The sequence below is a fragment of the Pinus tabuliformis genome, chromosome 1_1 (assembly GCF_031772625.1).
Source record: "Pinus tabuliformis cultivar Carrire ecotype Pingquan chromosome 1_1, CPIR1, whole genome shotgun sequence".
Lineage (NCBI taxonomy): Eukaryota > Viridiplantae > Streptophyta > Pinopsida > Pinales > Pinaceae > Pinus > Pinus tabuliformis.
In genome coordinates, this window is record NC_142297.1 from 343,054,992 (window position 1) to 343,072,638 (window position 17,647).

General features: G+C 36.8%; 1 pseudogene; it reads left to right on the top strand.

Moving 5' to 3' along the window:
* Positions 1-11,138: 11,138 nt before the first annotated feature.
* On the top strand, positions 11,139-17,385 carry LOC149212984 (putative galacturonosyltransferase 3; annotated as a pseudogene).
* The last annotated feature ends 262 nt before the right edge of the window (positions 17,386-17,647 follow it).

A 17,647-nucleotide genomic window follows, 5' to 3' on the forward strand; every position in this document is an offset into this window, starting at 1 on the left:
ATTTTCTAGGTGTCATTCTGACAATACTGTCTACACCAAGAAAGTGGGCAAGTCTCTTATCATTCTTGTTCTTTATGTTGATGATCTTATCCTCACTGGTAGTGATCCCAACCTTATAAACCATGTGAAGTCCAGCCTTAAAAAGAAATTTGAAATGATAGACTTAGGACACTTACACTATTTTCTCGGTCTTCAAGTCTTGCAATCCAAGGAGGGTATTTCACTTTCCCAGTCCAAGTATGCTTGTGATATTCTGCGTCATTTTCACATGGAATACTGTAAGCCAGCCCCTTCTCCCTTTCAGTCTGGAGTCAAACTTTCAGTCACTTGTTCTTCTCCTAAAGTTGATGCTACCTTATACCGTCAACTTGTAGGAAAACTCTTGTATCTAACCCATACTCATCCTGACCTTTCCTTTGCTATTGGCCTTGTTGCTCGGTTTATGAAAAACCCACGTGAAAGTCATTGGAAAGCAGCTAAAAAAATACTTCGTTATGTTCGAGGTACAGTTCAGTTTGGGATTCATTACAGTGCCGAAGCAGCTCCTCTATTGGTTGGTTTCACTGATTCTGATTGGGCTGGTGACCCTGATGATCGGAAGTCTACTGCCGGTTATGTGTTCACTCTTGGTTCAGGACCTATTACATGGGCTTGTAAGAAACAGGGTGCCATTTCTCTTTCGTCAGTAGAAGCAGAGTATCGTGGTGCCGTGGAAGCTAGTAAGGAAGCCTTGTGGCTTCCTCAGATCCTATCAGAGTTTGGCTTTGATCAGCAGCATCCGACTACTCTTTGGTGTGATAATCAAAGTGCCATTCATCTATGCAAAGATCCAGTCCAACATCAGCACAGCAAACACATTGAACTACACATGCACTTCATCAGAAAGCTCATTCATGACTATGTTCTTGAAGTGCAATATTGTTCAACAGATGATCAGGTTGCAGACATCTTCACAAAGGCTCTCATAGAGGCGAAGTTCAATAAACTTCGATTTATGGTTGGAGTTCAGGAAGTTGTCACTAAAGGGGGATAGGCTCTAGTGCCTCCTTCCTTCTCCTATTGTGTCATATTTGTAATTCCTTCAATCCTATCCAAGTTGTTCTTAAGGGGGGATGTTAGGATATTCCGACACATAGGAAATAGTTAAGTACAACTTGGTCTAGTATAGGGTTAGATAAAGTGTGTTTCTTTACTATGTACATTTTGTTACTTACAATCCGACGGTCACGATATGTAGTGATCTGACGGTTCATTCTCTCCTCGCTATTACCGACACTTGATCCGTGGCTTGACACCCAATTGGTCCATGATTTCTATTTAAAGCGCATGGAGGGTCATTGTTAGGGTAATCCGTCTATGAGAGAAGTTTATGTAACTTTTCATTCTTTTATTAATAAATTGCCTGAAGTGGCTGCATTGGCTCAGGTCATGGACTATTTCCCTCTTTGAGGGTTTTAACCACGTCAAAAATACTGGTGTATTGATCTGTGATCTGGTTGTGAGTGGTGTCCTCTGGTGTTCTTTCTGAGGAACTTACCCTCTAAATTCCTATACGTATGAAATTTTGGTTCTAAATTGTGAATTAACTTCCAAAGAGCAGTAGAGTAGGCTTGTGTCTTATGATTTTGATTAAAACTTCATGAGTAGTTGCAACTCTACACCATAATTTCTACAAGGATGGTGGAGGAAAATTACAGAATATTCGTTAGTCAATATGCCTACTTCAAAATATCTATGACAACTTTTACGAGAAGAAGACGTTGAGGATAAAAGATTGGACTTTCAAGGAATTAGTCACAAAATTCACAAGGGCGGTAATTTTGGTTGCAGGTGTGGAGGTAGACGAATTAAATGTAATTTTAGCTGCATGTGTGTAGGTAGACAAGTCACAGTTACTCCTTTTATTTTTGTCGATGATGTGTTACTATTTGGTAGATTGACCTCTTTTGATCAGTCTTTGGACTCTTTATGAATAATATTAAATCTCATATGATTCATTCTTACCCAAATGATGCATTGGTACTGGAGATTTATCATATTTTTGGTGTTATCTCCAGTACATTGGATGTCGGTTTTAAATATCTTAGATTTATGCTCCAACCTAATTGTTATGGAATTAAGGATTGGAGCTAAATTATAGAGAAAGTCCACTGTATACTTTTATCATGGGCACATAAGAGGCTCTCCCTAGGAGGCAAGTTGACTCTAGTTTGAGCAGTCCTTTAGAGCATCTCTGTATATTGGCTTCATATTTCTGCTCTGCCTAAGAATATCAATAAATGCATCTTTCCGGCTTCATCTTCGCATGGGACAATTTGTATCATAAAGGATAGAGTGGGCTTCATTGTTGTTTACTCTGTATGGAGGTGATGGATGACCAGAATCATCTATTTCTTTGATTCTCCAAAGTAAAATCAATTTGGAATGGTGTATTTAATATGTTCCATTTATAGGAAGATTAGAACTACTCTTTTGTGGTTTATTGTATTTGGCACTAGATTATTGAATACAAAACATTTGGACCACTTCCAATATACATTGGGGGTTCGACCCAAAGAATGCATTACTGTCCCAAGCTCCTTTTTTGTGATACATCCACCTCCATCCTTGTCAAAAAAGCTAAAGTCCTCCCTGAACTTGGACATAACCTCCATCCCATATTCCTTTAGTAGATAAAACCCTTCTCTCATTTTCTGACCATGCCAATCTACCCTCCATCCCATATTCTCTCATGAGCCTTGTGTAAACAACCATTTCATTCAAGTATGGGGATTTTGATGCCTACTCTAACCATATTTGTTAGATACTTTCCCCCTTTTCCTACTTATGGTTTCTTGAGTTGGCCTCCTCTAAATATTCCCTACTTTCCTTAAATTATTTGAAATGTATCCTTTGGCTACTAACCCCATTTTACCAGAGATCCTTGACATGTCCCTTGAAATTTTGATTCAGACCTGTTACACTAAAATTTGTCACCATGACTATTTGCAGTTAGTATGGCTCCATCAACTGTCATACTATCCTCCTTGGTAAGTCTCATACCTCTGCTCTCCATGTCAAACTCCAAGAAAGAGAGAAAGTCTTTACAAATCTATTTATCTCTGGGTACGCAATTTCTCTCAGCCTTACCTATGTGTACGCAACCCAAGTTCACAATACTTGCGTACTTGTACGCTCTATATGTAAAGGGGTGGGTGCGTACCCCTGTAAAGGTCAAAAGGCGCGAGTTTCATCTTAAAAAAGTTACTTGTGGTCATTTATAGAGAATTCTAGAAGCTTGTTCGACGTGTATTGAGCGCCTCCAGATGGTTCATGTATCCCTATGAAAGAGGAACTTATCCCATCAAGAGGGGAGCTATCCCATCCAAAGAGGGGCTTATCCCATTGATGGTGGACCTGATTAACTTCCTCTAGGGCACTATAAATACATGCATTGGGCCAGAAGGGAGGGAGGTTGAAAGTTGAATATTCCTAAGGGTAGATGCTGCTGGAATTAGGACTTCCTTGTAGAAGCTTGTGAGGAGAGATTCCCATCCTTTCTTGTTTCATTTGGAAGTGGGTGAGCTTATCAAAGTAAAGGATAACTCTTGATGGACCCTGGGAGGGACCTGCACAACAGGCCCCATGAACTATTTTATGCCAGTGAGTCGAAAGCTTTATATTTCTTTTCCACATATTCATTCATGACCAAACACTATACCACTAGTTCTAAGAATCTTATGGTTACTATCACCACAATAAATGTATATTGTATTTTAGAGGAGATAAGAATTGTATATTGCCCTTTGGGACACTCCAAAAATATTTTGATGCACCCTATTTTCTAACACTCTAGTATACTTTATAACCTTAATTCCCATTCCTTGTTCATCCATGTGGATGCACTTTATGATGTTCTAGGACAACCTAATGTCCTTGTCAACTCCATCTCATCTTCCTTGTCATGATTTCTAGGACTTGTGTATCCAACAAGAAATTTGGGAGATGAATGACATCAAGGTAGAAAATCAAGGGGTTTTCAAGTCATTTATTTAGGGTTCCCACTAGCATAGTCCCACCATATGATTCACCCAATCCCTAAATTGGGGTTTAGTGCTATTTCAATTAATTATTAGATGATCATGGTGGGCCATAATTCCAGGTTAAATGTTATGACTATTCATAGGATATTATTGGAGATACTTTAGGAGACACCTCTTTGGCTAAAGCGTCAAGGAAGGATTTTGACTTCAATATCAAACCATCAATCGTATCCTCAAAATTTGTCCCATCAACCATATCCTCAACATATCGAACCAACAATCAGGAAGACAACTGAGGTGAAGCATCGGAATCCTCTCTCACCCATGTTGTTTAGGATATATATCAATCTATGAATGCCTCTACACTCCACCAACTGTGCATCAATAAAAAAAAAATTTGCCCCATTGTCCACCAAGATGGATACACATTGTCCCAACATTGTGCCTCTCATTTCCAAAATTGTAAAATTGGGATTTTCCATGTCAAAATTTTAATTCAAGACTGACTATGCATTGGAAGGCCATTAACAAAATATTAGGACATAAAAATTGAATAATTGACACAATACCAAATACAATACATACATTGAGTTTTGTCTCACAAGGTATCTAGATGCTAATTGAGCAAGTTCACACAAAGAGAGAAAGGCAATGTCATGATACATTGTTCAATTTGTAATCAAGAGCATTATCTTGGATAAGGGAGAAGTAACATTTAGTTTCTTTCTCATATACAAAGGCAAAATTATGAATCAACGTTAAACGCCTTTTGTGAGGCAATGTTGTTGTAAAGGGTGTTAGAAAGCTTGCATTGTAGGGAAGGCCCTCACACCATACTAGATTGTGTTAACCAAAACATGTTAACCATGTCCAATGATCTCAAATTTCATGAGCATGTTCAGTGAGTGACCATAAATGAGGGGTGTTAGAGTGGCTAATAATCATAGCTTATAGTGGATGATTGTCATCGTACCTAACATCTGTGGTCTAAGTCATTTGTTTGGTGCCCAATATTGGTGAATCATTGTATTACATCATGGTAGCATATCTTGCCTTTTTTAAAGAAAAAATATATTGAAAATAAATTAAGTTATGTCTCATGCAAATGTTCAATATTGTTGTGTTGTGAGTGGCTTGCATATTATATGTATCATATAACTATAATCACTTATTTCAAGCCTACCTTAAGAAATAAACGAAGAGGTGCAAGGCCTTTTCATAATAAGGACTCCCACCAACTCCTCTCCTTGTAGCAATCTTTCAAACGTTAGCCCATAAATCAAACACATGCCCTTGTTTCTCTAGTTTGGAAACCCTTGGATGGATATGACAATGAACTCCTCCCAACCACTTCTTTAACCATCTATTGAATGCCTTTGATTGGTATGTGTAAATGATTTTGATTGATTCCTGGAGCAGTGTGAAATCTAATTTTGCATTGACATAATACAAACACCAAACTTAACCCGTGGTAGTTAAACTTTCAGCCTTACAACTCTCTCATCCAATATTAAATACTTCACTAATTAGTCAAGGGGTAATCTCCTTAACAATATATTAAATATTAGAAGCATTCATAATAATTGAAAAACTAAAGAATATTATTTAATATTAAGTTATAATGCAGGTAGCTGCCAAGTTGACATATGAGAACTCGTTGTTTGTGAGACAAGGGATGCCCTCCATTCAATGCTTTAACTATTTAATCTATGGATGTGTACATACCTTAATTTCCATTGGATCGAATCTTGTGACCTTTAAAGAGGAAACACTTTAACACAAATCGAACATATAAATACAAACTTAATTTGTATGTGTATCAAAGTTACATCGAGAGTTGCATGGAATGCTTAATTTTGTATAGAAGCAAGGGAAAACTTGAAGGGTTGATCACAACAAACATGTATGGTTTACTGGTGTAACATCATGTACATTTAGTTGTGTCTATTAAAGGCATGTTAGTTTAATGACAAAACCAATGGTTTGTCAACTTGGTCAGCTTAGTGAGCTATGTGTTAATCATCTCAATGAACAACATATAAGGTCAATTAGCTTAGCCATTGACCTACACATTCCGTTGTCACTATTAGTGACATGTTAGGTTGGATATTAATATGTATTTTTTATTAGTATTATCTAGGAGATTGACCGAATCAACATGCATGTTTGACTACAATTGTGGGAGATATGTTAGATAGGTCAACCCCATCAACAACATTTATGTTCAATTGCACATGTTAGAGGCATGACACAATGGTCAATTGATTAGTAAAATGTACATTTTGGTTATCACTATTAAAGTTGTGTTAGGTTGGTTAACTTGTTCAATGACTTGTATGTTTGGTTACAATTATTAAAGCCTCACTTGATTGTTTAATGCAATAAATGGAGTGTAAGTCTAGTTACCATTGTCGAAGGCATATTTTTTTGGTTAAATTAGTTAATATCATATACATTTAACTATGATTGTTAGAGTCATCCAAGGCTATTAAACCCATTTAAAGTAGTGCATAACATCGATGGGGGCTTTCTTATTGCATTGTGTGTGAGTATAGTGTGTTATTTTTTTTTTGTAAGTCGAATATTTTTCATTAATCAAAAACAATGTACAAGGGCGTCAAAATGCATGGCTTATAATTATATATATATTTAATGTAATATGCCTTTCATTAAGAAGAGGAAACAGACTTTGGGGGATAGGGGATATGGTGTTGTATAGGGGAAATGTCGATCTCATCTAACTCATCTTCACTCTCCCTTCCCTATCATTAGCATCCCTCTCCTTTTTTTTTTATCCATCAACACCAATAATAGACTTTTTGTGAAGAAGTAGCATTGGATGACTCAGGACAAGGGTTAGAGCTCATATGTTTATCTTGGGTTTCTCCTTGAGGTTTTTGAGCTTACGTATCTTTCTTTAAATTCTTCCTAAACGTCCCAACAATATCCTTTCCCATCTCTTGTTCATGAAACTTCAGCTTGCGAGCACAATATTCATCCTAAATTTCCTTTGAAGATTCATGTAGCCATTTTGCACCGAGGCCTATTCCTGTGGGGGGAGATTGGGAGGATCTACATTTGTCAACATACCTTTTTATTGTTGTCCCATGCCGCCCCAAACTTTATAGCCCATGTTTGTAGCCAAGATATACCCTCTTCCATATGTAAACTATTTATCAAATTGATAAAAGGAGAAGACTGAGCTCTTCCATGAGCTTCTATTTGAAGATGAGAATGACAGTAAAATGTTCATTTTTAACTATACACCTAAACAAGCTTAGAGACCCTTCCACCTCATTGGCTTAAAATTTGGACTCAAACCATGGCAGAATGTGAAATTTTGAAGCGTGTCACTCTAGTCCCTTTGACAAGGAATGACATGACACCTTTTGTGAAAGAGCACCAAGAGACTGTCGCCTCTTGCCCCTTTGAAAAGTGGTGAAACTTTTTAGAAAAAGGGCAAATGTCTAAAAACATCATGGAAAAAGGTTTCCAAAAATTTAAGAATGATTCCATCTTATTGAATCACTACTACAAGAGACTATCGCTTCTTCACCCTTTGAAAAAGGTAAAACTGTCTAGAAAAAAAGATATCTAAAAACATCGTGAAAAAAAGATTCCAAAGCATTTAAAAATGATTCCATTCAATTGAATCACTACTACATGAATTCATCTTAAAATTTCATTTTATTTATTAAATTTATCATAATCAAAATTCCCCATGGAAGACATTGAGAGGCATTAGAGGATATATGTATTATTTTTCATAAGAGCTTGTTAAAACATACCATGGAAATTTAATAACTTTATTTAAAACATTTTGTCTCCTGCGTACCAGTCACCAAATAAAATTTCGAGGTGGCCGATGCCATTTTTGTTCAAACCCTCAAGGATCACCCTCGAGGAGCTTTCAAGAATGGAAGAAGAACAATGGACGACACAATTTTATTCATACCTTGGATTTTTTAATTCTGGAGAAGGTTTCGGCAATTTTGTTCAAACCATGAATTTTTGAATTTTGGAGGAGATTTCAGCAATGGAGACCAACGTTTTGCTACGAGTATCCTATTTTTCCCTTCCAATTTGATAGAGGTAGGGGATTTTTGGGGTTCTGTGCAGGGAACGAGACACCTAACTGGAAATTGTGCGGCTCCTTGATTTCGCTATGGAACCCCAGACCCGCATAAGGTTCAAACAGGGCTTTTCCTTTCCATCGTCACCCAAAAAATGCCCCTCTCTCTCTATAGGTTGTCGTCTTCTCCTCCAAGGTAGTGAAAGAGGTTGATAGACCTATTCCAAAAATTCTGGACTCGAGTAACTGTTGGAAAAGCTTCGGTTGTTGGACATCCCCTTCGGAATCATACATTTTCCCTAGCACAAGCAACAAAAACCCCTCTGAGGTTGCTACAGTAAAGGCCGTTGATAAATCTGGGGAAGAGGGAAAAAAAATATATGGAGCCCGTCGAACCACCAAGTCTTGGGAAAGAACTTTCGACTGTATCCATTTCTCGCAGCGGTAAGTCTCTATCTGACTCCAGTTCTATTATCGAATTTTTGTCTTTGGAAGATTTGATGGTTATTGAAACTAGAGTAAATTAAAGGAAAGGAAAAACCATAGTAAATTAAATTCAGTTTGAATCCATCAAATAAAATAGACTTCTTTGACTAAGACTAATTCTATCCTAGCTTTAACTGATGGAATGCAAATTTGGCAGCTATGAAAAATAATGTGTAGCATGCACCGAGCATGGGTACTAGAAATTACTAATTAGAGTATATAAAGGTTTTTTAAACCCAAGATGTAAAAATCATATAAAAATTGATGGCTCTAGGCTAAACCCATGTGTGTGTCCTAATTGCCTCAATGAGTTGATATGAGAAGAAATGTTGAGATGCATTTGGCTTAGACACCAATAACAATCATACCTATTTAAATTAGATTTTAGGATATTGTGTTTTAGATTTCAAGATCCTTGAAATGATCTTTATCTGTCATGAACCCCGTTTCCTTTGATACAAGGATCTTAGAGACGCACAAAGGTTGATCCTTTACCTTCAATAAGCATCTACCCAATGGAAAATCACAAACAATATTTTTCAAACCCTCTTGATTGATGTCCAAGGGCCGAGGATACTTCACCTTTTGTAGCCTTTTAGACTTCTCTGTGAGACAGACAAAGCCCTAATACAAGGCCGAAGGCATGTCAATGAGCTCAAGAATAATATTATATATATGAGCTTAGATGCTAGGAACTTTATAGCTTCAGATATGATTTTATATAAACCTGCAATAGAGAAGGAATTCCGAGTGAGACACTATCTCCAAACCAAATTCAATTCAAGGGTAATTTCATAATAGAAGATTTGACCCTAAAGAAACCAAATCTTCCTGGCTATAGTCATGACAAAAGGCCTTAGATATAGATCGTTTTACCAACAATTTGACAGAGAGCTCTATCCTAGAGATGCTTGATTGATGAGGCCTTGATCTCATTTCCTTTCTGGGATCTGCAACCTAGAATTTTGCAGTAGGAGTTTCAGGGCTTCACGATGACTGATCTTTGAAGAGGAAGGAGGTCAGTGTTGTCAGAAAACTTCTTGTGATTTCTTTCTTCCTTACTTGGGCTTGTCGTCACCATAGCTCTTATACCTTGCCCTCACCTTAACTTTGATACCATTCTGGTGGGGCAAGCTAAACATGACAACAATAAAGGTAAGAAGTTGTAGATTCTTATGTTGTCTATCTTTTAGCTTCTATAACATCATATGTTTTATTGCCAATTTATGCTACATTTAAAATTGGCATACTAATCTGAGAAGAGGGTTTGCAATGCTAATAACCTCTTCTTCAGTCCATGTTGGCACACTCAAGTCTTGTTAAAGGACCAACTATTTCTTGTGCAAAATTTGAAGAAAACGACAACATACAACATGTTTTCTGAGAATCAAAACAACTTCTAGAAGTGCTATGATATTAATCCAACACTATGTTTATAAACCAATTCATACTAATGGACACAGGATGTGTAAAATGTATTCTTTAAAAAAAAAATTCTTTGTCGGCTAGTTTAAAGCTTATAGCCTTACTCCTACCTTGAAGAAAGGGCACTTGCTTCCCTTTCACTTCATAGGTATATTATACCAACTCCCTATGGTTAGTGCATCATTAATGTAAGTGTAACACTCATCCATGTGGCAGTCACAAGGCATTTAGGTAAGGTTTTACTAACACTGGCATCCTAGACCATTAAGATCTATCCACGGCCTCAAAATGATGTATTTCCTTTACTCAATAGAACACTCATCATTTCTCTTCCCCAATCATCAAATTTTTTCTCTTCATTCTGAATGAGAAATCAATCAACAAGTCACCATTTTAAATGTTATATCACAATATGTTTAGCTTCTCTCTCGTGCTTACACTCTAGTATTCGCGTAGCTTCAGAATTGTGAATCTTAAACACAGTCTCATGATGTGCATTCAGGGAGGCATAATTCACCCTTGCTTTGCATCAAATTACCCCCGTAGCATTCCCTTTACCTTTACATGCCTCAATGCAAGGCATACCAAGTCGGTACTTACTCAGTTAAATTAGTAAGTTGAGGGGCGTCATATATACCCAACACTGCCTACCTATTCTTCCTCTTCCTATGTCATAGTGTATGAATAGTTAGCCAGACTTGTGAGGATCCCCATTAATAATAACATCTATGCTGGTATCTGAATCCGAATGACGTGTTTCCCGTAATTATATGTTTTGGTTTTTTAACTGAAAAGGCTAATAGAGATAGAGACCCTCAAATCTGTCTACTTCCGGCCCCTATGCCCATTTTCATCTAGGTTTTTACCATGTCAGTGTCCTTTTCTTTCTCAAAAGTACATGAAATCAGTTGATCTATCCATTTCGTAATAACTTTGGTAAATTTTTCTAATAAAATTCTCTAAAGTATATATCAGATCTAAGGGTTTTTTTGGTTGTTGCCGACTTCATATATTTCTGCTAACCATGATATGGGTTTGATCTAGAGGATTATGATTGAGTAAGGGTTGCATTGCTTGATATCTATTTAGGAGGAGGAGAAGGAGAAAAGTGGTGTTAGGGTTGAGAGCTAAAGATGCCTGTGAAAAGAGGAGGTGTGTGGAATGGAGGGTGGCAAGACTACCAGCATGGTAGAAATGGAGGATGGGGAGGTCGGGGTTTTCATCATCAAATCGCTGTGGTGGGTTTCCTTGTTATCTTTGTGGTCATGCCATTGGTTTTTCTGGAAGCTAGGTTTCGTCACGCCGCATCTACATCTACAACTGGTAAGCTTCTTCCTTCCCTCGTCCCTCACTGGTAAGCTTCTTCCTGCCCTTCTCCCTCACTGGTAAGATTCTTCCTGCCCTCCTCCCTCGTCAGGTTTCTTCTGTCTCTTTTTTTGGGGTGGGTCAGCGTTTAATTTATCTTTATTGGCAAGCATTCCCTTTCTTAATCAGGTAGTATTACAATGAAGTGTAGAATTCTTACAACATTCAAGTAAGATCTGCATTACAATGAAGTGTAGTCGTCTTATACTATTTTAGAAAGATCCCTTTCATTGAGAACCAATTGAACAATGTATTTATGTGATTTGAGCCTTGGCGGGGAATTATCATCACCCTTGGTTAACCATTGAACCAAGACCTCATGGACCTGCTTCAAAATTTGATTTGCCTTCACCACCCCCGGTTAACCATTGAACCAAAATCCCATGGACCTACTTTGGTATTTGATTTTCCTTTTAGCTTTTTTCGCAGGATCTGAAGGCGCAGATGTTATCAAACTTACTTTCCTCACTTATTGTCAAAACTTTAGCACCTCTAGCATTTTTCCTGACATTTTGTGAGTTTTCTTTATAGGTTTCCTTTCATTTAATCTATGTGAAGCTGTGAACTCCATCTCTGCATTAACACAATAGAATACCTACCAGGAGAAAGATTCAAAGTTTGTACCTCTCTCATGCAGGAGCAAAGGTTTTACCAACTGCTCCTAGGGTAATTTCCCTTTCTAAAGATAATGAAACCATTCACCCCGATAGCAAGAAATAACAATGCTCTTTCCATTTTTTAACAAAGGGAAATGTATATAACAAATATTTCATTAAAATTGGATTTTTTTTTATTACAAGGACATCACTAGAATTGAGTTTTTTGGTTATTTTGAAATTCTAGATCCACTATTTAATTCCGAATTTAATAAAATATGTGTTATATGACTGGTAAATTCATTGGGCAATGGCTCGGTGAATTCGTTGGGCACTCCTCATTCTAAGTAGGATGGTACTAAGTGTGCACTGGATTTTGCATAAGCTGGATGGGTATTATAAAAATATATTTGTTAAGAGTTTAGTTCAACATCTTACTCATGGGAATTGAATCAGGGTGGGAAGGGTAACAATCATTCTTCCCATCCACTCATTATCCAAGCCAGACCCACTTTCCATCCATAAAGCTAAATCCACTTCTCATCAGTCAAGCTAAAACCAGTTCTAATCCACCCAACCTAGACCCAATTCACAACGACAATCTTGTTCACCAACTGCTTTCTACTATACATATCATTTTCACACTGTTCCCACAGTGTTCAGAGCACATTGGCCAAAACAAACAATAGATATTATACACACCATTTTATTATTGATGTGTAATGAAATCTCTATCTTAGCATATGCATGATAGAAAAGCAACCCCCTTTTTTCAGTATTTTTATAGATATTCTTCTTCATCAAGTCTTTCTACCTGACCTTTTATGTGTTTTTTGTCATTTAAAACAGTAGGGCACAACTTCTTAGGAGATTGATCTGTTAGAATGGTATTCTCTTTCCACATCTTGAAAACCAATTCTATTTTTCTATGGCCATTTTGTTCTTTTTCAGGATCTAGGTAATGCACTTGCACTTACGTTAGTCTAATCCCAGAAAATAAATAGTGTCCCTAAACTGAAATTTAATCAACCTGAGTGGATTGAAATGGAGGCGAATTATTGAGGACACTGGGGCTCTGTCATATGTTTAAAATCACTCTTATCTATTTATCTGTGGGGTTCACAGGAACAGGTAGATGACTAAAGAAAGTAGAGTTTAACAGAGAGCATTGACTCTCTCTTCCCAAAGGAGGCAAGTATAAGAAACCTGCTGCATTTGGATATCTTAAATTTTATTTCTCCCCTATTGAGCAGAGAATTGAAAATAAATTTTATTTACTGGGTAGGTGATTGATGTCATAACAGCTAACACAGAGGACTCGGGAACTCTAAACTTAAATATTGTTGGATGGAATGATTTATCTTCCTCGTGGGTATTAGAAAAGCCCTTTGAAGTAAACCAAAGGGATATTACTAACTTTGAGGTACGAATGGTGAAAATTTTGGTTATTTTCTCTATTGAACATGTAAGGAAACCTATGTGATGATGATCTATGTAGTTGAGTAGGGTTGTATTAAGCAGGAAGCGAAAACTGACATTGGCAGGGGTGCTTCTCTATTTCTAATGGTGTACATCAAGCAGAGGCAAATGACTTCTCGAGACAGCTCAGAAAAGTTACATTCACAACAAGATTGTGTGATCTTCAATGAAGAAGGTAAGGAAAATCCTGAGGGGGGTAAAATGAATGACGAGGTGTAGAAAAAAACTTCCAATGATGAAGAACTTCTTACGAGGTTTCAAGAGGATGACACAGGAAGTGAACATCGAGACGTCAAAGAGAATGCTCTTGATGGTAAGTTTTGATTTTCCCTAGTTAATTGATCTATGATGTTGGTAGCCTACTGTAAGGTAATGTCTAGTCAAACTCCCAGGACAATGGTTGTTGTAATGCAGACCATTTGCAACTTGAAGATAGTCTGACAAAAGTTTTGCGAAGGGTAAAATTCTTTGCTGCACTAGATCGCTACCTTTTGTTCTCATGGAAAAGGGAATTGTTATATTATTTTCCAAAATCCTTTTTGAATGTTACTTCTCCAATAGAAAATTTTTATATTTCTTAGATTTTAGCACAGTATACTTTAATTTATAGTATTTTAATGCTTACAGCAATTGAGACAAAAGAGGAGGGAGAAAAGGTCAACAAATCTGATTCAACAGGATGAAGAAAAATGAGTTGAGCTTGAAAACATAGCAATTAAACGTTCCAAGGAGGTAGATTTTGTTTTCTTGGGAAAATATATCATTTGGAGGTGGGGGAATGAGGACGAGAATTCTGACTCCACTATTAGATTGATGCGAGACCAACTGATCATGGCTAGGGTGTATTCAAGCATTTCCCAGGCTAGGAATAATCTTGATTTATAACATGAATTGATGCTTTGTATTAAATAATGTCAGCGTACATTGGGTGAGGATAATGCAGATTCTGATCTACCTCAAAGGTAATAGTTTTCACATTCACTACTTCTAAATCAAGAGTAGTAACTGCTTCCATTTGCATTTGGTGTTCATATCCTTTGTTTCTTTTAAAGTTGCAATCTGTGTGTCAATATTTTTGCTTTTCATTCTCTTTTTCATGGCCGATAATTGATATGAATGTTCCAGTGCACCTGAGAAGATCAAGGCTATGGGTCATGTCCTATCCAAGGCTAGAGAACAATTTTATGATTGTGCGACAGTAACAAAGAAGTTGCGAGCCATGCTTCAGTCTGCAGACGAGCAAGTAAGGACCTTTAAAAAGAAAAGTACATTTTTAATTCTACTGGCAGCAAAGACTATTCCCAAAGGCCTACACTATATGTCCATGTGATTGACCATGGATTATTACTTGCTTTCCCTTGAAAAGCGAAATTTCCTAAAAAGGACAAGTTGGAGGATCCAAATCTTTATCACTATGCGTTATTTTATGACAATGTATTGGCTGCATCTGTGGTTGTGAATTCAACTGTCATGAATGCTAAGGTGAAGTGTTATTAATTTAAAATACTCTAAAGTTTAGAAATCCAACAGTTTTTCCGCATTTTACATTTAATATTTTGATCTCATTGTAGGTGATTTACTTGTGTTTGCAGGAATCTCAAAAACATGTATTTCATCTCATCACAGACAAGTTAAATTTTGGGGCCACGAAAATGTGGTTTTTACTTAATACCCCAAGGAAATCTGCGATACATGTAGAAAATGTTGACGATTTTAAATGGCTCAATTCCTCCTATTACCCTCTGCTTCACCAACCTGAATCCACAACTATGAAAGAGTATTATTTCAAGGCAGATCACTCGACTACACTCTCAGCATGTTCCTCCAATTTGAAATATATAAATCCAAAATATTTATCCATGCTAAATCATCTTCGTTTCTATCTTCCACAAGTTTATCCCAAATTGGACAAGATCCTTTTCTGGGATGACGATATTGTGGTGCAAAAAGATTTGATTCCCTTGTGGTCAGTAGATCTTCATGGAAAGGTTAATGGTTCAGTGGAAACTTGTGGAGAAAGCTTTCACTGGTTTGACAAATACCTTAATTTTTCAAATCCGCACATAGCGAGGCACTTTGATCCTAATGCTTGTGGTTGGGCATATGGGATGAATGTATTTGATCTCAAAGAATGGGAGAAACAAGATATAACTGGAATATATCACAAGTGGCAGAACATGGTAAGTGTGTAGAGTGGTTTATTTATGTTGATTCATGTGATGCTTACTTTAAAGTATTTGAAGTAAATCTAAAGTAATTAGCTAGAAAACTTAATGGGCTTTTCTTTGTTCGATTTCCAAGTTTTTCTTTTATTGTATGTCAGAATGAGGATAGAGTGTTGTGGAATCTTGGAACACTACCCCTTGGATTTTCGCATTGGCTGCTTCTAAATCAACAGTAGTAAGTGCTTCCATTTGCATTTGGTGTTCATATCCTTTGTTTCTTTTAAAGTTACAGTCTGTGTGTCAATATTTCTTCTTTTCATTCTCTTTTTCATGACCGATAATTGATATGAATGTTTCAGTGATCCTAAGAAGATCAGGGCTATGGGTCATGTCCTATCCAAGGCTAGAGAATAATTTTATGATTGTGCGATAGTAACAAAGAAGTTGCAAGCCATGCTTCAGTCTGCAGGCGAGCAAGTAAGGACCTTGGAAAAGCAAAGTAAATTTTTAAGTCTGGTGGCAACAAAGTCTTTCCCCAAGGGACTACACTATCTGTCCATGCGATTGACCATAGATTATTACTTTCTTCCTCTTGAAAAGTGATAATTTCCTAAAAATAACAAGTTGGAGGATCCGACTCTTTATCACTATGCATTATTTTCTAACAATGTATTCGTTGCATCTGTGGTTGTGAATTCAACTATCATGAATGCTAAGGTGAAGTGTTATTAATTTAAATTACTCTAAAGTTTGGAAGTCCAATAGTTTTGCTGCATTTTACATTTAATATTTGGATCTCATTGTAGGTGATTTACATGTGTTTGCAGGAATCTGAGAAACATGTATTTCATCTCATCACAGACAAGTTAAATTTTGGGGCCATGAAAATGTGGTTTTTACTTAATCCCCCAGGGAAAGCTACAATACATGTAGAAAATGTTGATGATTTTAAATGGCTCAATTCCTCCTATTGCCCCGCGCTTCGCCAACTTGAATCCGTGGCCATGAAATAGTATTATTTCAAGGCAAATCACTCGGTTACACTCTCAGCATGTTCCTCCAATTTGAAATATATAAATCCAAAATATTTATCCATGCTAAATCATCTTCATTTTTATCTTCCACAAGTTTATCCGAAAATGGACAAGATCCTTTTCTTGGATGATGATATTGTGGTGCAGAAAGATTTGACACCCTTGTGGTCAGTAGATCTTCATGGAAAGGTTAATGGTTCAGTGGAAACTTGTGGAGAAAGCTTTCGTTGGTTTGACAAATACCTTAATTTTTCCAATCCACACATAGCGAGGCACTTTGATCCTAATGCTTGTGGTTGGGCATATGGGATGAATGTATTTGATCTCAAAGAATGGGAGAAACAAGATATAACTGGAATATATCACAAGTGGCAGAACAGGGTAAGTGTGTAGTGTGGTTTATTTATGTTAATTCATGTGATGCTTACTTTAAAGTATTTGAAGTAAATCTGAAGTAATTAGCTAGAAAACTTAATGGGTTTTTCTTTGTTCAACTTCTAACTTTTTCTTTTATTGTATGTCAGAATGAGGATAGAGTGTTGTGGAAGCTTGGAACACTACCCCCTAGATTGAACATTTTATGGCTTGACCCATCCGTTGGACAAGTCTTGGCATGTGTTATGTTTAGGATATAATCCTAGCGTGGACTGTTCAGAGATTTACAATGCAACTGTTGTTCATTACAATGGGAACATGAAACCTTGGTTAGAGCTGGAAATGACGAAGTGCAGGCCTTACTAGACAAAATATATAAAATATGATCATCCTTTCTTACAACAGTGCAATATAAATGAATAGTTGTGACCTCAATATTCATATTGCAATAGATTGTCAAATGTAAAGTGTAAAGGCCCTTGATTCTGGTTGATAATTCATTATAATTCATTTGTTTTTGGAGTTCCACGAAAGGTTTCTAGTTTATTGCTTAATGAGTCAGGTTTTTGGAGGTGCAGTGGCCTAGCCAAGTTTAACATTTACAAATTTTGTGTCCTCATTGTATTCC